We start from the raw sequence: 26107 nt of genomic DNA, 5'->3' as shown, positions 1-26107 counted from the left end.
CTCCACCGTTGTGCGAACGTCTTACGGTTGTACCGCTCCTAATCCGACTGGTTTCCACCTGGCTGTCTGTCAAACTGTGATGCAGTCGCGCTGCTCCAGTCGTTCCATCTTTCTCCTTGGAATGAAAAACGCCGAGCGCACGACACACACCTCACAAAAAGGCTGCTTACAAGCAAATGACACAATCGACAGGCTCATGCAAGCACACATGATTCAATCCATCAGGTTTTTGAAAAAATAAAAAGGTCCGATACGCGGGAGCCAGAGGGAAAAGACGCGCCGCCGAGAGAAGAGACAGACGGAGTCCCTCCCCTGACGTTTTTTTTTTTTTTTTTGGTGCATTATACAATAGGATCACTTTTTATAATGTTTGAGATGCCACTGAAGCAAAAACAATTATAATCAAAGACATTTTCTCCTTGAAATGTTGCTTGTCACAAAAAGCCAATTTTCTCAGTTTTTGTCAGAAATCAACATTTTTAGTGATACCCACCCATGTTCTGCAGACAATTACTAAAGAATGGAAAGAGGTACAAACAAACTTTTTTTTTTTTTCTGATGATAAAGGAAAGTCTGAAGTTTCTTTTGGTATGTTATTGTTGACATGGACATAGAACTCAATTTTCTATGGGTCTTGAAAAAACACTCAAATGCTGAAAAATCCTGGCACTGGGATGTTCTGAACTTTGAAAATGGCTGGCACTCAATGAGTTAAAAGTGAGAGCCTGTAGGTCTGTAGGTAGAGATGCCCAGATTCTTTTTTTAAAGAGCCACAAATGAATCTGGGTGGCGTGCCAAAGGCCAAAATTTTATTTTATTGTTACATCAAAGTATATTTTATATTATTCTGTGCACAATTCACATTTGAAGTCCAAAACTAAATTTCAATATAATAAAGAAAGACTTCTCTTAAATTTCCTTGCACTATTTTATTAATGTGCAGACTGCAAAGATAATATAACATCCATATTTTATAACTGCATACCATATTTCAAAGTAAAGCCATACCCAATAGAATGGAGACAAAATTAAGTTGAAAACAGCTGTACTGTCCATGTGGAATGAAAACTGAAAATTTAACTTAGTCTTGAAAAAAATGATAAAAATAACACACAGTAATGAAACAGAATTTGATACTTTGTTTACAATATTTACATTTCACATGCCAAAATGCCCCCAGACAAACCTTGCATAACATTCTTCAATGATGTGCAATGATGGCAAAACAAGGCCTTATGAAGAATTTGCTGTTTTTTTCTGAGCCCAGTAGATGGCAGTGATCATTCAAAATAGTTCCAAAGAAACTGACATGCATTGACCATCACAGAGACTCCACAGCGCCACAGTTTATATATGTAAAACTTTGTTGCAAATCTGAAATTGCAGTGAGCCCTAAAAGGCTGCTATTGGGGCAGAAGTTAAAATATCTCTTTTACTGTAAATGTCATGCCGGATAGCATAATGGGACCAATTAAAGGGCAATTCTGCTGTAGATCGAACACTCATTTTGGACACCACTTTTTTTTAAATTTAAAGCAATAAATACAAACAAATGAATGACAAGAACCACAGACATACATAATCTCATGATTGTGAAGCATCTATGATGCCTTACACTATGATGTGTTTGTCCTATTATAAGTTGCAGAGTGTGATGCCGGCACACATCATGAGCTACAAATACAACACCTGCTGAGTGGTATTCTAACACAGGAAACATTAAAATCAGCATGTCCATCCAAGCAGCTGCTGACTGTGACATTCAGAATGATCTATGCTGTTGCAACATCACTGCTCCCATGTTTTCAGGTCATGGAGAGCATTTCAAAGCTTTGATTCCCCATGCTGTATCACAAATCAATTTGATCTGCCATCATAAGAGATGTTCTGGCTGCACTGAGAAGATTGAAGACGGAGGAGGATTCTGGAACAAAAGCGAGCATACACAAGATTATCCTTCACAGAAATGTTTTATCAGATCAACACACCAATTTACTGCCAATCTGCCAACAACAGGTCCTGCAGCTCAATGCAATCTAACTCACAAATCCTACAGCGTTTGTCCTGTTGAGTAGATGTTACGTTATGGTGCTGTTAATTGTTTTACTTTCAATTCAATTCTTAGAATCTGAGCAGTAAAATACACAGTTACAGATGAAGCCCATTTCTGCCAGTTGAAATAAAAAGATAACACCCCTCAAGTTAGGTGGGAGTATTTTGGTGGGTTTGGAGAGTTATACCTGCCCTTGTTTCCACAATGCAGACAGACAAGCAGCCCATCCCTATCTCCTGACAGGTGATTCATGAGTATCCCCTTGTCCTGAGTATGTGTGTGCTACATTATGTTCAGGAAAAGAGACAACATGACTATAGTGTAGCAGCTGATATTCCCACACTGTGCATGTAATACAGCTTTTCTGGGTCTCAACTCTCTGACTTGATTGCCATGCAGGCAAGTCCAACGATGCTGTGATCTTTGTAGAATCAATGGATACTGTGGTTGTGGCACTTGAGAAGCTTCGTGGAGAATCATCTGGGTTTGCATTGTTGGATCGAGATGAAAATCTAAACTTTCAATGAATTCCTGGACTCAGCTGTCAGAAATGTCTTGTATGTAATAATGTAATATGTGTTGTCAGAGACATTCACTTATCTTGGCAGTGACATTCATGGTACATGGACTGCTTTATATAGTGGTTTTCCATCTGCATCAGAAGCTCAATGTGTATAATAATGCCTCACATTCACCCATTCACACAATCATACTATACATGTCAGGGTGCTGCCATGCAAGGCGCTCACTACACACCAGGAGCAACTTGGGGATTAAGGACCTACCCAAGGGTCCTTAGTGATTTTACAGTCTGGCTGGTTTTGAGTGAGGATCCTCTTGTCTGAAGCCCAATGCTTAACCACTAAAACATCACCTCCCCATTAATGTCGCTTGGTCCTCGGCCTTTGAGACCAAGAGACCTGGAAAGAGCTTAAGGGCTCTGTCCCACTGGCGTTCAGGAGGATTTGCGTATGGATTGCGCACAAAATTGTCTCATATTCGCTTAACATCCACAATATCCATAAAACATGCTTGTATGAGTCGGCTGACACCCGCACGTTGGCAATTATCCCCAGAGGCACGTTTTTCCATTGGCAGGATTTTTGAGCTGCTCAAAATTTTGGCTGCGGATGACATCCTCCTTACATACTCCATACATACTCCATACATACTCCATACATACACAATACATACACAATCTTTGCGCTGTATATTCGCTGTCATCTACTGATATCCGCAACTGACAGGGATTTGCGGCTTGGCAGCGGACTGGGACAGTGTGTAAAATGGATACTTTGCGTGCCCATCATGTCCACATCACGAACTAAAATAAGATGTAGCGACTGCATACAGATTGGCCACGAATAAAGCGTTTTTATTACGTCTGCTTTGCGTCTGCTTTGCATCTGCTTTGCGGCAGATGCAAATCAGATGCGCTGTGTTCACAGCTGGATGCCGTTCTTTGTTCTACCGGCTGCCACGCACTCTGCGCTGGATGCTGCGATATAAAATAATTATTTTGTGACAGATTAATCATTTTATTCTGCAAATTGGCTGTTGAAAACGGCTCTAGTATTTTGAGCCGTGAAAAGGTAATTATTGACTTGTTTACATTGTCAAGGCTTGATAAAACAGTTGTGTTTTTTCTTTCTTGTCTGCAGCTGTTACAGCATTTCTTCCTGTTTATAACAGATTTAACTTCTTGTTATAATCGTTCAGACGAGCTGCGCTCTGATGCGATCGATCTGCTGACGTCACCAGCCCTGTTCAGTGCTAGTTTACTCCAATCAACTTGTCCAAGTCCAGCAAATGCTCCAGAGGCTGTATTGTTGGTGTGAATAGTGATGCCGAAAGGCCCGAGTGTGCTTCTTTTATGACCACAATGCAGATGCTGTGCACGTGCAACACATGCGATGCATTTATAATACACCCGTAATGTCGCTGTGATAATCGCAATGCGTTGGATCCGTTCCTCACTACAAGCGTTATACAACCATGATTGTTCATCATATATTTGCTATACATTATTAATATATCCGTAAGTCATAGAGACAGTTGTCATTTTTGGCCATTTTGTTGCAGACGACAACGAACGCCTGTATTTTGTGTACTCAATTCATGCGCAATTATTCCTCTCCCCAGTGGGACCAGGCACTAAGGAGTCATGAGGTCACGGACAGAGATGTTTGGTGATTGTGATGGTCTAAGTGTTTAGGGTTCTGGTGCTTCCTGTTTTTCTATGTAGCTCTGAGATTTGGACACAAACCAATGACTGGCAATGACTTGATGTTTGGTTTGCTTTTTGGTCTCTTAGAGGGGTACTGCTCACATGAAATGACTGGTTTCTTCAGGAGACTCAGATGAGAAGTGTCACACATGGTGAGGGAGCATCAGCAACTACATTTGACCACGTTGCCTGTTTCTCTGTGCATGATCCAGCACTTACGTGTCTAAGTGTTGAGGACCACAGTGGCTGGAGAATACACAGGTGATGCCCATTCTTCATCTGGCTGGGTAAGATGGATCGCTGCTCTGCTTAGGTGGTGGCCATCCAGGACCCAGGGCAGTTCCATGGTGTGATGGATGTGGTGAAGAGTGACACCAGTATATGCTCCCAGACTGGACATGACTTTAAATTGGAATAGAATGCTGTAAATAATTGAAAAATAGCACGAATTGAAATGTTAGCAACACATAGTTTCCTGTTTAGAGGCTGAACCTCATCATCATTCATTCTGCGAGCTGTGTACAAATATGTCTTGTTATGCTGATAACGAGAGAGTGATTACCGCAGTCACATAGTGACACTGCTTTGCTCAGTGCATATGTTACTGTTTGATCCCTAGGTGCCATCCGTCCATATTAAAAATGTTTGCACCAAGACAAAGTACTGTGGATGAAGAAGGTAGGTTGAGTACACAGGAACGCGCCTGTGCACACAGGTGGTGTATCTGTACGAGAGAGCACACAGTCCTTCACAGTTCACTGCCTCGTTCCAGTTTATTTCCATCCACAGCTATCAGAGCAGAGTCTTGATTATGCTTCATAACAAAGTGGAAAGCAGCTTTAATTCAGCCTCTCTGCTGAGTATCATTATCTGCAATTGTACCGTTACACTTAAGGTCACGCTGATTTCATGAGACAGATGCACCAAGTCACAGAGAATAATCTTTCCATTTCTCCATCCATGTTAGATGATCCTTTGTTGAGCATGAGAGAAGTGCAAGAATTACAGGCTGCTATCTGCACTTCTGGAAGGTTGTGAGTTTTTGTCTTTAATTGAATTCCTGCAATGCAGTTGAAATGCTTTCTTCAGTCAACATAGGTGACTGGGTCGAAGGAAAACAGGTATAAAGAAGGCTTAAGGGGTCTTTTTGTGGCTCAAAGGAACAATCAGAGCAACAGGTTGTGTGTGAAGAAAATGAGCCTTTAGCATGTGATGGCCTTCAGTTCAAAATTATAGATCTCTGGCCTTGCCCCTGGAGGGCACCCACATCTACCTGATTAGTTAAAACTGCTGTTTCGCAGCTCAACAAAAACAATATACACAATCTGGAATAATCAAAAAATTAAAAAAAATCCAATCACCCATTTACAGGTATGTACTTAGTGCTTCATTACATGACCTCTGACACATAACTGAGCAAGTTCACACACCAGCAAAAAGAAGAAGGAAACTATATCCTATTTCAGACATATATTTATTGTTCCATCGAAGGCATTTAAACAAACTGGTGAATAATTATGCTGCATTCTGCCGGTGGGACACACAGATAAAGGATGTAAACTGTTAGCTCTTTAAATATGCTCCATGTTTATGATGAATTATTTGCTTTTTTATTCTGTGTATGAAGAGGTAGCAAGCATCTCCACTGCTGGAACAGCAGTTTGTCAAAGGCAACAGTTAATCCTCTTGGGTCCAGGGGTATTTTCCAGATTTTACCATACTTTTTAAAATCCCCCTTTTACAGTAATTTTTAATTATAATGCTCAAATGTTGCATATCAAAATTTTCACAACAATCTCAGTTTTGAGAATCTGTGTAAGTTGTCTTTCAAAGAAAATAAATGAGTTGTTAGGAATTACCAAAATTTTTATTGAAAATAAACCTTTTATTCATGTGGATGCACTGTGTTGATGTTAGAAATAGGCTGGGGTTGGGGTTAGGTTTAGCACACAAAAGTAGAGCAATATATTAAGAAAACTGTAGGTCAGTGCTTTATTATGGACTGGGTGTTGGTTAGGGCTATCCAAAATGAAAATATATAATTTCATTTTTTCATGTTCATTTCACTCTGCATTTACCAAATATTACAGGTATAATGCCCACGTGTTGCACTTCAAAATGTTCAGAAGATCTCAGATTACATGTTTGTTTAGACCTCTATTTAAAAAAATTAGCTCTAAACCGAATAAATGAAATGCACTTACACCTTTCAGCTATTTTGGAGCTATACAAATACACTGTTTTTAAAACAGTGTATTAACAAAATTCCAAAACATGTGTAGTGCATTGGAGCATGCTCCAACCTCTGGGAACTGTCAATATCAATCATATTGAAAATCTCAATAATAATACACATATATATATATATATATATATATATATATATATATTACTATATATATATATATATATAATATATTATATCTATATATATATATATATATATATTTTTTTTTTTTTTTTTTGTATTATTATTATTTTTTGTCTCCTTGCTCTCGGGCCGAGGCGGTCGCATTTTTTCTGTTCTCCCTCCCTCCCTTATCTTTCCTGCTTCTGTGGTGTGTTGTCTGTGGAGGCTGTCGGTTTTGCTCTTCTGGAAACAGCAAAAATGGATCTTGTTTTAAGGTGGTCTCTGAATGCAATTGACACATTTTTTCTACAAGACATTCGGGAGCGGAGGACCCGACCTGTCCTGCCGGGACACATGTGATGGGTTACGTGTGGCAGTTGCAGGTCATGTGCCTTCTTTACACACTGTCTTGTGGAGGACGTCGAAGATGGTGTATATATTTGCATGGTGGTGCCGGGTTCCTGCTGTGTGGAGCGGGCATAGCAGCTGGTTTACCGGAAAATTAAGAAATATAACCAGTCATTTAAAAAACTTTCTTGCCATTTAGTGAGGAAGATGCTATATGCACATGTGTATCTCCAAAGGGTTCCCCTCCATGCTACCAGATACTTTAGTGATGTATCACCTATCCGTGACACTGTAGGATTACTTACGTTTTCTCGTTAGGCTTGCATTGTCCAGCCATTTGGCCCATGAAGGTGTTCGCACGCTAACTCAATATTAATTGGACCAGTCATGAACATTTTTGTCCTAAGTCAAACTCATTATACAAGCTTTTCTTAATTTATTACCACCCTTGAAAAATGTCTACTTATTTTATAAATACACACACACACACACACACACACACACACACACACATATATATATATATATATATATAATATATATATATATATATATCCAACCCAGTTCTTGGCATGTCATGAATGAGCAGCACGAAATATACATTAATCTATTGGTTCATGATATTGTGACAAAAAGCACCTCATTTTTGTCACGGCAGCACAAATTCATTCTAATAACATTCCGTGATAGCTGCACGAAATTTAAAAGTGAAGTGGGGGAGTCAGGGGTGGTTATGGTTAGGGATGGGGAGAAGGAGTAGGGTTGTGTTATGGTTAAGGTTTAGGTTAGGGTTGGGTGTAGGGTTAGTAATAGTGAGTTAAAAAAAAAAACTTTGAATCATTTTGTGACGGGAGCATGAAAAAAAGTGAGACTGGCCTGAAATATTCAATATGGTTGGGGAGAGGGTTGTAGCCATCATGGCCATCATGTTTGACAACATGATGGCCATGATGGCTATGAATTTCTTTTTAAATGATGTAAATAAACTTCAAACTTCAGAAATATTCAGTGACTTGAAAATGTTCTTGTATCCATCCTTCACAGGAAAATCCAGAATATCATCCAAAGGAATTGGTGCAATACCAAGCTGTATAATGAGCTGAGGAATTGAGCTGTGATGCACTGAATCCGGAAAGTATTCACAGCTTCACCTTTCCACATTTTATGTTACAGCTTATTACAAAATTGAGGTAAATTCATTTTTTTCCCTCAACATTCTACTCACAGCAACCCCATACTGACATGGGAAATGTTTTGTTAAACTTTTGCAAATTTATATAAAAATAAAAACTAAGAAATCACATGTAAAAAGTATCACAATGTTTTGCTCAAGACTTTGTTGATGAACCTTTGGCAGTTAATAACAGCTGGAATATGATGCCACAAGCTTGGCACACCTATCTTTGGGCAGTTTTGCCCATTCCTCTTGCAGCGCCTTCAGCGCCAGTGCACAGCCATTTTCAGATCTCCCAGAGATATTAAATAGGATGTAGGTCTATCTACAGGGGATCAGGGGACCAGGGGAGGTGATGATGGTGTAGTGGTGAAGCTGTTGGGCTTCAGATCAGAGGTTCTGCGTCAAATCCCAGCCAGACCGGAAAATCACTAAGGCCTCTTTGGCAAGGTCCTTAATCCCCTAGTTTCTCCGGTGTGTAGTGGCCTCCTGACATTGGGTGAATGTGAGGCATTATTGTATGCGCGTTGACTGTCTGATGCAGATAGAAAAGCACTATATAAATGCAGTCCATTACCATTTTGGGGTCTGGCTGGGCCACTCAAGGACATTCATAGAGTTGTCTGAAGCACGCAGCCAGATATCAAAGGAGTGGCCTTTGATATCTTGGCTGCGTGCTTAGGGTCACTGTCCTGCTGAAAGATAACCCATCACCCCAGACTGAAGTCAAGAGTGCTCTGGAGCAGGTTTTCATCCAGGATGTCTCTGTACATTGCTGCATTCATCCTTTCCTCAATCCTGACTAGCCTCCTGGTTCCTGCAACTGAAAAACATCCACACAGCATGATGCTGCCACCACCATGCTTCACTGTAGGGATGGTGACTGGTTTCTTCCAAATATGATGCCTGGCATTCACCATAAAGAGTTCAATATTGTCTTATCAGACCGGACAATTTTGTGTCTCATGTTCTGAGAATCCTTCAGGTGCCTTTTGTCAAATTCCAGGAGGGCTGCCGTGTGCCTTATACTAAAGACTGGCTTCTAGCTGGCCACTCTACCATTCAGGCCTTATTGGTGGATTGCTGCAGAGATGGTTGTCCTTCTGGAAGGTTCTCCTCTGTCCACAGGGGAATGTTGGAACTCTGACAGAGTGACCAGTGGGTTCTTGGTCACCTCCCTGACTAAGGCCCTTCTTCCAGATCAACTTAGTTTAGATGAGCACCCAGCTCCAGGATGAGTCCTGGTGGATCAAACTTCTTCCATTTACAGATAATGGGGTCCACTGTGCTCACTGGGTCCTTCATAGCAGCAAAAATTTTTCTGTACTCTTCCATAGATTTGTGCATTGAAATAATCCTGTCTCAGAGGTTTGCAGACAATTCTTTTGACTTCATGCTTAGTTTGTGCTCTGACATGCACTGTCAACTGTGGGACCTTATATGTAGACAGGTGTGTGCCTTTCAAAATCATGTCCAATCAACTGAATGTACCCAATGTGGACTCCAATTAAGTTATAGAAAACATCTCCAGGATGGTCAGTGTAAACAGGATGCATGAGAGCTCAATCTTGAGCTTCATGGCAAAGGCTGTGAATACTTATGTATATGCAATTTCTTTGTGTTTATTATTATTATTATTATTATTATTATTGATAACTTTGCAAAAATAAAAAAAAGCCCAACATTTTTTCAGATTTCATTATGGGGTATTGTGTGTAGAATAGGAAAAAAACATGAATTTCATCCATTTTAGAATAAGGCTTTTACATAGCAAAATGTGGAAAAAGTGAAGTGCTATGAATATTTTTTGGATGCACTGTAGCATGTTTTGGTACACAATGGTTTTTAATTGTGAATGAATCTGTGAAAAAGTGATCTACAACCGTGGTTAAAAATGGTGGCACAGTCCTCATAGATGGCCCCTCTACACTCTGCCATTGGTTTGGCTTCAATGAACAGCTGTATAAGACTCAAACCTCGGTCCCACCAAATAATAAGCCATGAATAATGAGCCACGCATGTGTGTGTCTGCGATTATTTGAAGAATGACCGACGTTTAAGCCATCACGTATCCACTACTAAGGCGCCTCGATGTGCCTCTCTGTACCTCGCATGTGCCACTAGTGAGCCACAAGTGACCTGTCATTTGAGCCCCGTCCAGCCTCAAGTGGCTCGTGTCACCTCATATGATCCACATCAAGCCACATATGATCCATGTAGCGCCATGATAACATGACATTGGTGCATGTTTAGGCATGGGTCTGGTCCAAATCTCCAGCCCCCCCCCCACACTTGGTCCCTTTAAAGTATGGGTTTTCAATTCACAGCATCCTTTCAAGATGTTGTCACATTTTTTAAACGCAGTCCAAAACAAGATGCTGCACAGAGTGAGTGTGTGCTCCCGGATACAATTCTGACTGGGATAACTACTTTGACATGCCACTGGCCGGTGTGCGCCAGGCTGCAGTTCACCTGTATTCCAGAGTCAAATGCAGCCATTCTGTGCATTTATCCAGCTCTCTGTGACTGCAAAAGAAAAAAAAAGTTCTTTATTTCTTCCACGGTTACTGTGATGCAACTTTTAACTTTGTGTTATGTCTGCAAAATCGTTCTCTTTGCGTGCTCTTATTCTGTGTTGCAGTTCTGCGCTCCTTCTCAGGCTTCACTGGCGTTATTTCTTCTGCAGCTTTAACACACAGCCACTTTTACACTGTAATCCAACTTTTAACTTTGTGTTCATCCATTATTCACTGCAAAATCACTATTTTGCGAGATTGTGTTTTTTTGTGTAAATGATCATCTTGGGTGCTAGTCATTCCATCAGTGCTCACACACAGCGGAGCTCATCTGATCCACTAACAAGATATTAAATCTATCATAGACATACTTTACAGCTAGGAATGAACATGCAACTGTTTTACCAAGCCATAAAAACATTAAAAATAGTTACCTTAAGCTGTTCCAAAATACATTCCTCATTGAGCCAGAGAGAATGGGAAAAAAGCATTCAGATGAAACACTCTTCTGTGATTCCAGAAGCAATTAGAGGTGTTTTCAACATCCAAGGTTTGACAGAAAATGATTAATCTGCTGCAAAATAATTATGCTATATACAGCGTCCAGTCCAGAAGCAGGTGGAATTGTGTGCACAAGAGGGCTGAGCTGCTCCAAAAATAGGCTGTCAGGTCCTGCGTAGCTGCCATGTGCTGGGATAATGGGCTTTTAGCAGCCTTGTCCGCACCACAAATATGCCTCTATAATCCTCATTTGTCCTCGTAGTAACTTGTACACAAACTGCCTCATGCTGTTGTTGCTAAATTTTGAACATCTTGAAATTAGCGCCACGCTCAGAGATGAGACTCATTAACCAAAGATACTGCCTCTAAGAGCCTCTCAGAGCCACTATTCTCCCATGATAGTTGATTAAATCCTCTTGTAGCAAAGAAAAAACATGCTGCATGGCTCATTATTCACCCTTCATTATTTGGTGGGACCAGGGCTTTATCCTCCTGCCAAAGCATTGGACATCTGTGATTCCATTGTTTTGGTGGTTGTTCTGTCAGTCAATTGTGCACCACCAAAAATTAATGAGATTGTAAAGGTGGTGAAAACAAGTGAAGGCGATTAAAACTGTGGAGATCTTTGTTGTCCAAACTGAACTTCTTCAAATGGTAGAGATGCTGAACTCCTGGTGGTGCAAGTAAACTTTGCTTTCATTTGAGAGATGGGTAACATTACAAAATACTTGACACAAGGTCTTGTTAATCTTCTGTGGAAAGTAAATGGTGATTGCCTGGATTCCTATAATTATGGGGCATGATACGCTTCTCCATGTTGTGCAAGGTCACATTCAGTGGTATACAGTACCAGCTGCTTGTTGCTCAGGGACCATAGCAGCCTGGTGTAACACTCATGAAGACAAATATTATCCCATGAGTCTAAGATTCTAAAAACACTCTGGAATCACACGCCATTCCAACTCATTATACAAGCTTTGCTTAATTTGTTACCACCTGTGAAAAATGTCAGCTATCTATTTTATAAACACTACCCAATCGAGAGCCCATGGATCCCCACAGGCAACACACTAGTATATATATATATATACCAGAAAATCACTAAGGGCCCTTGGGCAAGGTCCCTGATCCCCTAGTTGCTCCCGGTGTGTAGTGAGTACCTTGTATTGCAGCACCCTCACATCAGGGTGAATGGGAGGCATTAGTTGTAAAGCGCGCTGAGCGTATGATGCGGAGGTAAATCACTGCCAATATAACCAGTCATTTAAAAAACTTTCTTGCCATTTAGTGAGGAAGATGCTATATGCACATGTGTATCTCCAAAGGGTTCCCCTCCATGCTACCAGATACTTTAGTGATGTATCACCTATCCAGTGACACTGTAGGATTTACTTACGTTTCTCGTTAGGCTTGCATTGTCCAGCCATTTGGCCCATGAAGGTGTTCGCACGCTAACTCAATATTAATTGGACCAGTCATGAACATTTTGTCCTAAGTCAAAACTTCATTTCACTTGTTTAGAGCAGATACACCTTTGTCTAACAGATGAAGATGGACTGGTAGTCTGAAGTGGTAGTCTGCTGAGGTGGTTGCTAATCAGAATTTAGTATGGTAGATGTGTTTCCAGATCTGACCAAACCTGACAATGTATGGAGTGTGATAAAATGAGATGCTAACATAAGAATCACTGTCTGCCTAAAGTGGATTAGTCCAGGTCAGGTTTGGGAACATGCACTGGTGCCACATGTTGATGCATCCAACATACCAAGGAACCACCATGGGTTCTGGATGGCAGTCACTCAGGCAGAGTACAGGTACAAGCAGATAACCAGTTTATTAGTGCTGGGTTGTTTTTATTTAAATGAATATGAATAATTACTATCATTACTCCAAATTTTTACAATCTAAATCACATCCATTCAAGGCCTGGTTACCAGCCTAGGGTCCGTCTTTAGGGTCTGCATCAAAGACCGCAGGTGGTACACGAGGTTTTGTCAACTCTGAGGTTATCAAAACTGAAATTTATCAAAACTAAAAGTTCATCTATTAAATGAACTTATAATAACAGACTTACTTGACAATCAAAACTCATTTAAAAGATACATTTCTTTTGACAAACTAAAGAAAAAAAGGGGGAATCTATTATGTCAATTCCCAGCCATTTTCTTTGGTACAAGTAGGGCATTTTGAAAATAAGAGGCTGGCAGCTGCTGCATGAGTGCATGCTACATTAAAAACTCAGACTCTGTCCAGTCACAGGCAGAGATCAAAGAAAACTGATCTTCTGCATGATGACAAAAGCAACATTTCTCACATGCTCACCTAACTGAAGTCACTCAGTCATCAAGCTGAGTGCAAAGACTGATAGTGACATCTTAACCGTCAGAATGGAGTTTAATCGATGACTCCACTTCACATTAATCTCTGCTAATGTCAGAGAGGCTCGTAATAAGAAATATATAATGTGGCCCACAGGCCTCACACAGTCTCCATTCTCAGCATCATTAAGTAGAAAAAAGACACCATCATTTCTGCACAGTGGAAATAAGCTTTTGATGAGAAACAGCAAATGTTTAACACTGGCAGGCCCAGAGATTTTTGTTCCTGCTGCCTGCCCCCTCTTTGCAAAACATGTTAATTCCTCTCTATATGCTAACATTTGGACAGGAATTAACATGCGGCTCAAGTGAACCTGTCTGGGCATATTCCAAAGAAACAATAGGCCACATTCCTCTGTCATCTCTGATTGAGCCTGAGTGCAAAAGTATTACGAGTATTATTCATAATAGTAGCTGAAATATGAGTATTACTCGTATATGAGTATTAATGAAATACGTATGAAATACGAGTATTACTCGTATTTCAGCTGGTAGTGCAGCAGATAAGAGAATATTTAGAGCGGAATCCTGCAAATGGTGATAAAAGTATCAAATTCGGCAGAAATACTCTTCAGACAATCCACTTTTGAAAAAAATGATTGGCCACTTGAATTTTCAGTTGGCGTTCAGGTAGAGGTCAATTGAAGAATTACACAGGAGTCAAAATTAAAAGATGCTCCAATCATATTGAAACCTATGCCACATTACTTGCCTGATCATAAAGATTCCAAAAAGGTATGGTTTGGACGGTCTGCAACTGAATTCTATGGAGTTATGGGATAAAAACAGCAAGAATGGTGACAAAGATCAGCGTCAGTTTGTACAGGGGTCAAAAGTTAAACTTGCACCAATTTTGGTAAAAAGTGATGCAAATTACTAGTTGAGTTAACACTGTTTTAAAAAGGAATAGTTTGGACCATGTATCATCCTTACTTATCACGTTACATATGTCAACATATGTCACATGTCATAGAATCCAATAGACGTAGACCTTGTTTGACCTGTCTGCTACATTTAAGATGCATGGAATTTAACAAATGCAAACACAATAACTATAAACCCAGAGAATATATTCACAAGAGTTTTAGGCACTAGAGTTTAATGCTGTTATCCGTGGAGCCTGATCAGAGTGTCTGAAATGCATTTGTCCTGTCGTGAACGTACTGAGATTACGCTATCATACCCATAATGCACTGCTGGGCACAGCATGTCTACAGTAAAACCTTAAAAATTAGCGCATTACTTTAAAACTAAAACATATATCTGACATTTTTCACTTTATAAAACTTCAGATGTGAATAATTTTAAATAACTTGTCCAAACTTATTTGATTAAAATTTGAACCATAAGTTAAAAATGTATGCCTCTGGATGACTTGGGTGATATTGCCCTTGTATCAGTATGGGGTTAAAAGAAATGAATTTTTCTTTTTTATTTGTGACCACTTCTCCTTTGTCTGCAGAGGATAGAGCGGTTTCTTCTAGAAGTAGCTCTCTACTCTTTGCAGAGGGTAGAATTACACTTCTGCTATTAAACTTTTAACAGGTAGGTGATCAACTGATTTTAAATTTTAAAAATGTTTGTACTTGTTCAGCTTTGTTTACCACGTTAACGGTCTAAAAATTATCGGACGAAAATTTATCTGAAAAGATAATCCGATAATGAAAACATTCTCTTCGATACTTATCGGTTATCGGATTATCGGAACTGTGCCGACCACTGGCTCCAACAAATCAGACCATTTGGAGCATAATTTTGAAAGAACATGACTGAAACGACAACTGAAACCTTGGGAAGGCCCAGCAAATGTTGCTGGAGCTTTGTGGGATTTATTACAATATTTATGGGTTCTGTTTTCTTTTTTTGGGTGGGGGGGGGGGTCACCCTGCACCCTCCACCCTGTATATATATACGTATTTGGGAAATACATTTTGATGATGTGAGACATTTATTCTTACTAGTGATACCACGTTGCTGTGTGGTGCTGGACGTTGATACAGTTGTTGAAGCTGGAGCATGGAATTAGCTTGCTCGCTAGTTAGCAATCAGCTAGCTCACTGTGTCCACATACATGAGACAACGTTACTTTAACACAAGTTTAGACGCAAAATCTTTGTTTTTTCAAGTGTGCTTCCTACCAATGGGATAAGTAATGTTAAACAGTGCTTTCAAGCAGACTACAGACAAAGCCACACAAACACTTACCATTCGTTGCTTCCAACAAAGCCATGGCTGAGTTGTGGTCATCCTGCCTCCTGTTGCTCCCTGGTCAGTGTCCCATAAACAGCGTTCCTTCGTCTAACAGTTTTCAGCCCTTACAGTCCGACCTACTCCGGTCGTTGTGTTCTTGTAATCACTTTAAAGCTTTTTAGCTGTTCTCTGCGTTGGTGTAATGTCCGGTACCCGTGAGCGGCTAAAGACTAGAGATTTTCTCATTTCAGATTACTTCATCCACCTCTCTGTAGTCTCTCCTCCACCACCAAACACATAAATGTCTGCAGCTCATCCACGGACCACATTCTGGTTTGTGCGAATAAAAAAAACTCGCCGTGAAACTAAAGAAAAGATCAGTCGCTATAACACCGCTGCGAGTATTTAAAAATGGCAGGTTTGATTCTCGTCTCGGACGGCATGCTCATAATTGTGGACTAATTGCCATCTGAGGTAACTGGAGTGTAAACAGAATTTCTCCACTGTGAGATCAATAAAGTTTAAAGTATATAGTATGACTTGTCCAGTGACGACATTCTCTGACCAATCAGTGGCCGGCAGCCTGTTGACGTCACATTTTAGTATCGGCTCAGCTCGCTTGGAACTGCTCTTGAGCAGGTACCAAAAAAAAACACCAGGTACCAGGTACTAACCCTAATGGAAAAGCAAAAAAACGAGTAGAGTCGAGCCGAGTAGTGCTACTTTTGTGTAGTAGAAAAGGGCCTTTAGTGTTAAAAGAAATCACTGGAAGGGTTTTTTAATCCCTTGTGATGTCAACAAATATCGAGTATCTTATCACCTATTTCCTATTTTATCACATGTTTGTAGGGTGTTTTTTTTTTACTTGAATAATTTAGGAATATTTCCTCCTCATCTCCCTTTAAATGTAATCAAGCCAGGCTGTAATTATATCCTTGAGAGGACCTTTCAACATACCTTCCAGGCACTTATTGGGAATTTGCATTGTAATTGCTCTCTCTTCCCGCTGTGCTCCGCTGATTTGCAGAAAAGCAATAACCATATGTCTGCAAGTTATTCCAACAGGAAATCAATCTGGAATGGTTCCTTTTAATCATGTGATGCTGTGATTGGAAAGACCTGTTTAATTTTCACCTAAAACCTCGACCAGTGTTTCAGATTTAATTTTCAGGGACGTGGACATTCTTGACCACTGCTACACCACAATAAAGGACGCCTATCGCTCTGTTACCCAGAAAGCTTTGGGATTCTCTGATTACTGTCTGATTCACTTCATTCCTACCTACAGAAATTTGCAAAGAAGTGGACGGATGACTCGAGGCAGGAGATACAGGCCTGTTTTGACTGCAGATTGGAGTGTCCTTGAAACTGCATCTACAGACATTCATGGACTTTATGACACTGTGACATCTTACACCAGTGTTTGTGAAGACCTGTGTATGCAGACCAAAACCTTATGCGCCTTCAGCGATGACAAACCTTAGTTTACAGGGAAGATGAGGCAACGCCGCCAAGCCAATGATTAGGCCCACAGAACTGGAAACAGGCTCCTGTACAAGCAGGCCAGAAACACACTGACAAAGGAGATCAGAATAGCAAAGAGGAGCTACTCTGTTGGGCTGAAAAAAAACAATTCTCAGCCAAGATCCTGCAACAGTGCAGAGGCGTCTTCAGCATGCCACCAACTACACACACGCGCGATGCTCCGCGGCTGTTCCCACACTGAATGGCAAACCTCACTCGGTCTCGCTCAACCTACTTACCTCGTTTGCTGCACTGTGACTAATTAGTCTCCACACTTTGAGAAGCCCTGGCCTTAAGTTAATTTATTTTGAGTAGCAATCACAAATCTGTATATAACACTGGATAGCTCATTGGCAAAACTTTTTGAAACAAATTGGCCGCCATATTACCACTCGCATGTACCACTCCTGAACGGTCTTTTCTACCGATCTTTAAACAGGCACACGGAATTTTGTTCTTTGTGATTTTGCCAAAAAATGTCTTTATGTGCGGTTATAAACTGTGCAAATCACTGGTTCAAAAGCTGTGAATGAACATTTCACCTAAGAGTCTGATTTGATATAGAAAGTAATAAACAATAATTTGAAGAGTTCTATCCCTTATTCCAGCATATAGGCATAGATAATAATAATACGAGCGAAGCATTGCGCAGTGGCGCAAAGCTCGCTCATGGTACGGGGCATCCTAAACATGAAGTGCCAAATTTCAAATCCACAGTAAAACAGGAAATACTCAAATGACAAACACTTCCTGGATCAACACTTCCTGGATTGACAGACGAGATCCCATGGAATCTCTTGGGGATTCAGTGGCAAGCTCACACTCAAACAGGAAGTGTTGAATTTTCAGTCACAGTGAAACAGGAAATGTCCAATGTTGAACATTTCCTGGCATGGGTGGAGCTAGAGCAGAGGCCATTGTTTCACTGGATTCCCCTTAAATCTGATTAGACACAGATGATTGACATGCACCACACGTCTGGTTGAAAGAGCTGCATTTTGAAATCAGTGAGTCCCATTAACTGCTAGGTTCCTCCTGTCAAGTAGTTTGTGCTGTTTACCACAAAAAAGTTCTAATCCACCTTAGTAGAAGAAGAAAAATGTTTGCTTCAGATCTGAACTGAACACATTGTTTGAACTCTGGAGTTCTAATCACATGAAATTTATTAGTAAATGACCGTATTTTATGTCAGAAATGAGGTCCAGGTTGTTAAAAGCAGCATTTCTCCTTTAATTGGGGTTGCATTATATACATATGTTTAAGCTAACAGACAGCAGCTTGTCCATGCTCTGTTGGCTTATTAGTGTAGCAGATAACTGAAACAATGCTTCAAATGGTGATACAAGCATCAAATTCAGCACAAATACAGCTGGAGCAAAATTAATGGAGCAACTTTAAACTGTTAACCTCTGTACAAACTGAAACTGACCTTTGTCACCATTCTTGCTGCTTTTACCGCATAACTCCATAACATTCAGTCACAGATTGTCCAAACTATACCTTTTTGGAATCTGTATGATCTGGCAAATAATGTGGTGTAGTTTTCTTTATGATGGAGCATCTTTTAATTTTGACCCCTGTGTAATTCTTCAATTGACCCCTGTCTGGCTGCCTATTGAAAATTCAAGTGGCAATCAGTTTTTTTCAAAAGAGTTCATGTGTATGAATTATTTGTGCTGAATGTGATGCTTGTATCACCATTTGCAGGATTCCACTCTAAATATTCTCTTATCTGCTGCACTATATATGAGATGTAAGATGCTGCTCCTCAGTGTTTCTCAATTGCCCTCAAAAGTATTGGAATCCTTGGTGACCTTCCAGAGGCTGGAAGGCAAGAGGGAGTATTTCTTCAAATACATTGAATACATACTCCATACAGCTGAAAGCAGAGGTTTACATACACTATATACAAAGATATGTTTTTTTTTTTGTCTCACTGCTGACATGAAATCAGTGTAAACTCTTCCTGTTTCTGATCAATTAGGATTACTAAAATTATTTGTATTTGCTAAATACCAGAATAATGAGAGAGATATTTTTTTCAGACAAAATTTTTTAGCACTTTTTTAAAGTCAAAAATTGACCTACATTTAATTTGTATTTGGTCCCATTACCTTGAAAATGTATGACTTGGGTCAAACGTTTTTGATTTGCTTCCACAGCTTCTCACAATAGTTGGCAGTAATTTTAGCTCATTCCTTTTTTTTAAGGTATAAAAATCTCAGTGTATGAAGAAAGTCATTAACAATTGCCTGAAAATCCTTCTCTCATTATTTTGGCATTAGCAAATAGAAATAATTTTGTTAATACTAACAGACCTAAAAGAGCTGTTTATTCTAATTTCACATCAGACAATGAGAGAAAAAAACAAATGTGTGTCATCATATAGTGTATGTAAACTGCTTTCAACTGTACATGAAATATGTGTTGATTATGAATGATGAAATCAAAGTAAAATTAATGTACATCTCTTAGCTCATAATGGGTAATGCTAAAAGTCTGTGTGTGTCTCATTTCAGGCAATCAAAACCAGATTTGCAGAGGTGCTGCAAAGTGAAACTGCCGTCTTGGCTGTTGTGACACTGCCCAGATTTAAACTATGTTGGCTGCGGACAGAGGAAAGGAAGGACAACACCAAGGCAAGTCTGCTACAATAATATTCACAGTATTATCATTATAAATAGAAAGAGATAGAAAAATAAATAAATTGTACAATAACAAAGGGATTCTTTAACATTAATTCTCTTTAAAAAGTTCCTTATAGAGCATGACAGTTTTGTGAGATTTGGGAGTCTGCTTATATAAGTCTGTGTAAATTCCTTTTCAATACTCTGCATTTATGAATATGGAATTTACCAACCAATATTAAAAGGTTGACAATGTGTTCAATGGTCTCTCCCACAACATGATTTTTTTTTTCCTACAGCATCTGTTACAACATCATATGATGCATATAATTTGCAGATTAGATGATGACATCGTTTAACAACTCCTCGCGACTTTTAGGACAGCCAATAGCTACCTTTCTTACTGACGAGTTGGCAACACTGCTTCCCATCTCAAAAATATATTGTATATAATATTATCAGTTATCAAGTTGTTCACCAATGAATATGGCTTTATACACCCTGAAGAAAACCATACACCAGTTATCAAGTTGTTCACCAATGAATATGGCTTTATACACCCTGAAGAAAACAACTTGATAACGATTTTATCATATACAGTGGTCCCTCGTTTATCGCGGGAGTTATGTTCTAAAAATAACCTGCGATAGGCGAAATCCGCTAAGTAGATAGCATTATTTTTTACAATTATTATAGATGTTTTAAGGCTGTAAACCCCCTCACTACACACTTTATACACTTTTCTCAAACAGGCATTAACATTTTCTCACTTTTCTCTCCTGTGTAAACACTCAAAGTTCAAACCTTAGTAGAAAAAAAATAGAATGTTTTCCTATAAATAATTATGATGGCATTTAGAACGAACAAATTTAATTTTAACGATCAACCTACAAGGTTGGACACGTAAGAAATTATTAATAGTGATTAATAGTGACCAGTATTTCACAGTTCCTCTGACCGCACCTCTTCGTCGTGGCGCCACTCTACTGTCCGGATTGGCTGATTACTCGGGTGGTCTGAAAAATATTATCCGTCCGTGAAAAGGGTGTATTGCTATTTATTCTTTAGTGTTTTATCCAATTATATTGGCATATCATTTATAGGTATATGATAAAATAGTACATCAGGAACAACCCAGCAGAGAGTTTTTAGTTGAAACATGAACTACAGTAAATTCTAACACAATTCTTCTTTTAAATATCAAAAGCCTCTGATATTTATTTCAGTTTCCTGTGTTTTTTTTATTTTTTTTTTAACTTTAAATAAAATATGGGAAACGCATTGAGAAAAAGCAGCAAGCAACATAATCCCCCAGCTACCATAATTCTGTGTTTTGTACCAGCTCAAGATTTGATTGCATTTTGCTCATTATCATTTCTTATTTGTCATTGTCCCTTCTTTTTCTGGTTGTCTTTTGAGAATTACTTCCTGAGCAATTTCTTGCCGCAGCAGGCTCTGACTGATGCAGAGTGAGTGAGACAGCGACTAACCGCTGCATGATGTGTGCTTTTGTGGATGACTTCTTCTGCACCTCTCCGGGAGGCGCTCTCTCTCTCTCTGTCTCTCTCTCTCTCTCTCTCTCTCTCTCTCTCCACAGCCACATTAGCACCCGGATCCCCTCAAACATTTAAACATGCTGCGAAAATTAGCACAAAGTCCCAATGCTTAGAAAGTACAGATCCCTTATGCCTGACCTGCAAAGGGACAATAATTATGCCATTCTCATATACAAATCAGCGAATTTACCCCTTCTAAGTGTTGATAATTCATCATATAAAGATATATTCATATGTCAGGTCACTGATCACTATCTGTGGTAGTTATAGTCTGGCAGAGAAATGTGAGAATGTCTTCAGTAACCTGTATAAATCATATCCTGAGGCATATTAAAGTATTATCCAGCTATAATGAAATATTCAAATGCAGCCTGCTGCCTTCCAGGATGACAGAGAAAGGTAAGTCTGTAATGATGGCAAGCCGGTCTGGGAGGAATAAATGGGGGTTCTTGGGAAATGAATGAGAGTCTCCAAGACTCTCTATGTGACGAATGAGGCCAGAAAGTGGGTCAGAACCACAGGTTGGTTGGTTGGTCGGCTGCACAACTGGGCTGCGATACAATGCCTCGGGCAATGACAGAGCTGTGACAAAATAGCACTTCCATTTTCCTTATTGTCATCCATGTTGTTTGAGTATATAGAGTGAGGTCCATAGATATTTGGACTGTTACAATTATTGCAGTTTTACCTCTGTACAGTACCATAATGGAGTTAAAATGAATCAATCAAGCTGTGATTGTCATGTGGACTTTCAGCTTGAACGTAAGGGGTGAAACAAAAACATTGCAGAAATATAAGCATTGCTCAGGTGTGAGACTTTGTCTATCTACTTTTGCAGGACGCGAGTGCTTGCTGGGGGTGTGAATTAATATACATATATTTCTTGAACAACACAACATACATCACCCACCAACAACTTAATAGTGTATTGTTGGTTGGCAATCAATGCCTCAGGTTTGTAAGAGATATAGGTGTGCTGGTTTACCAATCTTTGAGCATCCAACACATATTTAGCTGCCCACAGCTACAACCCCAATTCCAATGAAGTTGGGATGTTGTGTGAAATGTAAATAAAAACAGAATACAATGCTTTGCAAATCCTCTTCAATCTATATTCAATTGAATACACCACAAAGACAAGATATTTAATGTTCAAACTGATAAACTTTATTGTTTTTGTGCAAATATTTGCTCATTTTGAAATGGATAGCTGCAACATGTTTCAAAAAAGCTGGGACAGTGGTATGTTTACCACCGTGTTACAGCACCTGTCCTTCAAACAACACTCAATAAATGTTTGGGAACTGAGGATACTAATTGTAAGTGTCATGACTGGGTATAAAAGAAGCATCCCCAAAAGGCTCAGCCGTTCACAAGCAAAAATGGGGCGAGGATCACCATTTTGTGAACAACTGTGTGAAAAAAAATAGTCCAACAGTTTAAGAACAATGTTTCTCAATGTTCAATTGCAATGAATTTAGGGATTCCATCATCTACAGTCCATAATATAATCAGAAGGTTCAGAGAATCTGGAGAACTTTCTACACGTAAGCGGCAAGGCCGAAAATGAACATTGGATGCATGGGCCCAGGAACACTACAGAAAACCACTGTCAGTCAACACAGTTTGTCACTATGTCTTTTTCAGGGATGTCCCTGCTTATTTTAGGAAGACAATGCCAAGCCACATTCTGCACGTGTTACAATGCATTGGCTTTGTAGTAAAAGAATGCGGGTACGAGACTGGCCTGCCTGCAGTCCAGACCTGTTGCCCATTGAAAATGTGTGGCGCATTATGAAGCAAAAAATATGACAACGGAGACCCCAGACTGTTGAACAACTGAAGGCATACATCAAGCAAGAATGGGAAAGAATTCCACTTACAAAGCTTCAACAATTAGTGTCCTCAGTTCCCAAACGCTTATTGAAAGTTGTTAGAAGGAAAGGTGATGTAACACAGTGGTAAACACCACTGTTCCAGCTTTTTTGAAATGTGTTGCAGGCATCCATTTCAAAATGAGCAAATATTTGCACAAAAACAATGAAGTTTATCAGTTTGAACATTAAATATCTTGTCTTTGTGGTGTATTCAATTGAATATAGGTTGAAGAGGATTTGCAAATCATTGCATTCTGTTTTTATTTACATTTTACACAACGTCCCAACTTCATTGGAATTGGGGTTGAATATGCTACTCTGGAACCACCCCTAAACCCAAACAGTCCAACCATCAACCCCACTGAGGTCCTTAGTCTGAGTCTCATTAACATAAGATCACTAACCTCAAAATCATTATTGATTAATTATCTAATTATGGATCATCACTTAGATATGATTGGGTTATGCGAAACCTGGCTTAAACCTACAGCTGTCCTCCCCTTAAATGAGGCATGCCCACCGGCATACACATTTAGTCACATCCCTCATGATGCAAAGCAAGGCGGGGGTGTTGTTCTTATTTATAAATCTAGCTTTAGCTTATTAGCTGTTGGGGGTCACACATATAACTCATTTGAGCATCTGATTTTTTGCTCTGCCCACAATGCTATGTACTGCCAATGTCAGAAGAATAAAAATCAGTCATATTACTTTGTCACTGTATAAAGGCCCCTTGGCCCATACTCTTAGATGGCCCATAGATGAATTTGGTGCGTTCATCTCTAACTTGTCAACGAGTGCAGATAACATTCTAATTATTGGTGACTTTAACATTCACATAAATAAGCCTTCTGATTCCCTCTGCAAATCATTTATGGAAACTGTGGATGCATTAGGATTTCAGCAATGCATTCAGGACTTGACGCACATTAGTGTAAATATCCTGGATTTGGTTCTCACACGTGGTACTGCTGTCACAAATATTGACATCATGCCTTTTGCTTCGGTGGTCTCTGATCACTCACTTATTAGGTTTACAGTTTTGCTGCCGTGTATAGTGGAAGAACAACCTTATTTATCACTACAGCAATGCATCAACTCCTCAACTATGACTGAACTCGATGCTAGACTGCCTGATATCTTAGCTTCACTTTGGAAAATGCCCAATCAGTAGACAGTCATGTGGATAGTTTTAACTCGGTGCTCAAAAATACACTCTACATGATTGCGCCTCCTTTGTTAAAACCATGCCCCCTCCCCCCCAAAACACAATCACCTTGGTTCAATGAGTACTTGCGTGACCTCAAGCATAAGGCTAGAGGTCAATAACGGAAATGACGTAGTTCAAAATTAGAAGTATTCCACCTTGCGTGGGGTGATGCTATCTTAAACTATAAGCATGTACTATTGGCTACAAAGCGGACCTATTACTCTGATGTGATCAACAAAAACAAGCATAAAGTTCAAAGTTCTTGTTCGACACGATGGCAACACTTATACATGGGCAACCACCTGTAGTTCCCTCTCCTTTTAGAGCACAAGATTTCCTGGATTACTTTGAGAAGAAAATAGAAGACATTAGGTTGGGCATATCCCAGCATGCCTTAACCCAGCCACTACACTCTGCTATTGAAGTGGGTGCCATTACTGAAGCATTACCTGGATTTACAGAATTTGATAGTATCTCACTCGGTGTGCTGACAAAACTCATAACGTCTACAAAAAGCATTCTATACCAATAAAACTGTTTAAGGGCCTGTGGCTCACTCTTGGGCCAACTGTGCTGGAAACTATTAATCTCTCATTAACTTCTGGATCTGTTCCTAAATGTTTCAAATCTGCAGTGATTAAACCATTACTTAAGAAATCTAATCTTGACCCTAGTGTATTGAAAACTATAGGCCGATATCAAATCTATCATTTTGCTCTAAAATTCTGGAAAAAGTAGTTTCACGGCAGTTTGTGAACTACCTCACTGAAAATAATCTTTTTGAGCCACTGCAGTCTGCTTTTCGAGAATATCATTCCACAGAGACAACTCTCACTCAAGTGATGAATGAGCTTCTACTTGCAATGGATTCAGACACCACTACAGTTCTGGTTCTGTTACATCTCAGTGCTGCATTTGATACTGTGGATCATCATGTTCTACTCGATAGGCTGGAGAATCATTTTGGGATTACTGGGCATGCCCTTGTGTGGTTAACGTCATACCTGAACAGTCATTCTCACTGTGTTTTGTACAATAAAACCTCGGTCCCACCGAATAATGAAGGCTGAAGAAGGAGTCACGCATGAGTGTGGGGTGATTATTCGAAGAATGACCCATGTTTTAATCTATCACGTATCCACTATGAAGGTGCCACTATGTGCCTCTCTGTACTCCGCATGTGCCGTGTAGCAGCCTCTAGTGAGCCACGACCATCCTGTCATTACAGCCTCGAATGGCTCACATCAGCCACACTAAGCCACGTAGTGCCATGATAGTGCCATGATAGCGCCATGATAACGCCATGTTGGCGCACGTTTAGGCATGAGTTTGGTCAAAACCTCCAGCCCTCCCACACCTGGTCCTTTTAAAGTGTGGGTTTTCAATTCACAGATTCACAGCAGCATTTAAAGATGTCTCTTCTTTTTTTTTTTTTTAAACGCAGTCCAAAAATAGACACTCCAGCACAGTTCCGCAGTTGTGCGCTGGGCGCCAGGCTGCTGTCCACCTGTAAAGCACCAAACCAGCAAGACCCGAACCACGGGTTCCTGGAGAGCCACCTCTGTGCTCCTCACTG

At 39.9% G+C, this 26107-nt stretch overlaps 2 long non-coding RNA genes across 2 annotated transcripts in view; one reads left to right on the top strand and one right to left on the bottom strand.

The window, feature by feature from the left end:
• The first annotated feature begins 833 nt into the window (after positions 1-833).
• Positions 834-20150, top strand: LOC117515051. The gene is made up of 4 exons (XR_004562016.1): positions 834-849; positions 12770-12775; positions 12879-12888; positions 20068-20150. It is a non-coding gene; the product is annotated as an uncharacterized LOC117515051 (long non-coding RNA).
• Positions 20083-26107, bottom strand: part of LOC117515052 — a 23685-nt gene continuing 17660 nt past the window's right edge. Inside the window, exons 3-4 of the long non-coding RNA XR_004562017.1 lie at positions 25290-25296; positions 20083-20154 (exon numbers count right to left, since the gene is read on the bottom strand). This is a non-coding gene — a long non-coding RNA (uncharacterized LOC117515052). The remainder of the gene's footprint in view (positions 20155-25289; positions 25297-26107) is intronic.

This window comes from Thalassophryne amazonica, chromosome 8 (genome assembly GCF_902500255.1).
Source record: "Thalassophryne amazonica chromosome 8, fThaAma1.1, whole genome shotgun sequence".
NCBI lineage: Eukaryota > Metazoa > Chordata > Actinopteri > Batrachoidiformes > Batrachoididae > Thalassophryne > Thalassophryne amazonica.
The sequence above is the reverse complement of the archived record's forward strand: the minus strand, read 5'-3'. Positions and strand labels throughout refer to the sequence as shown.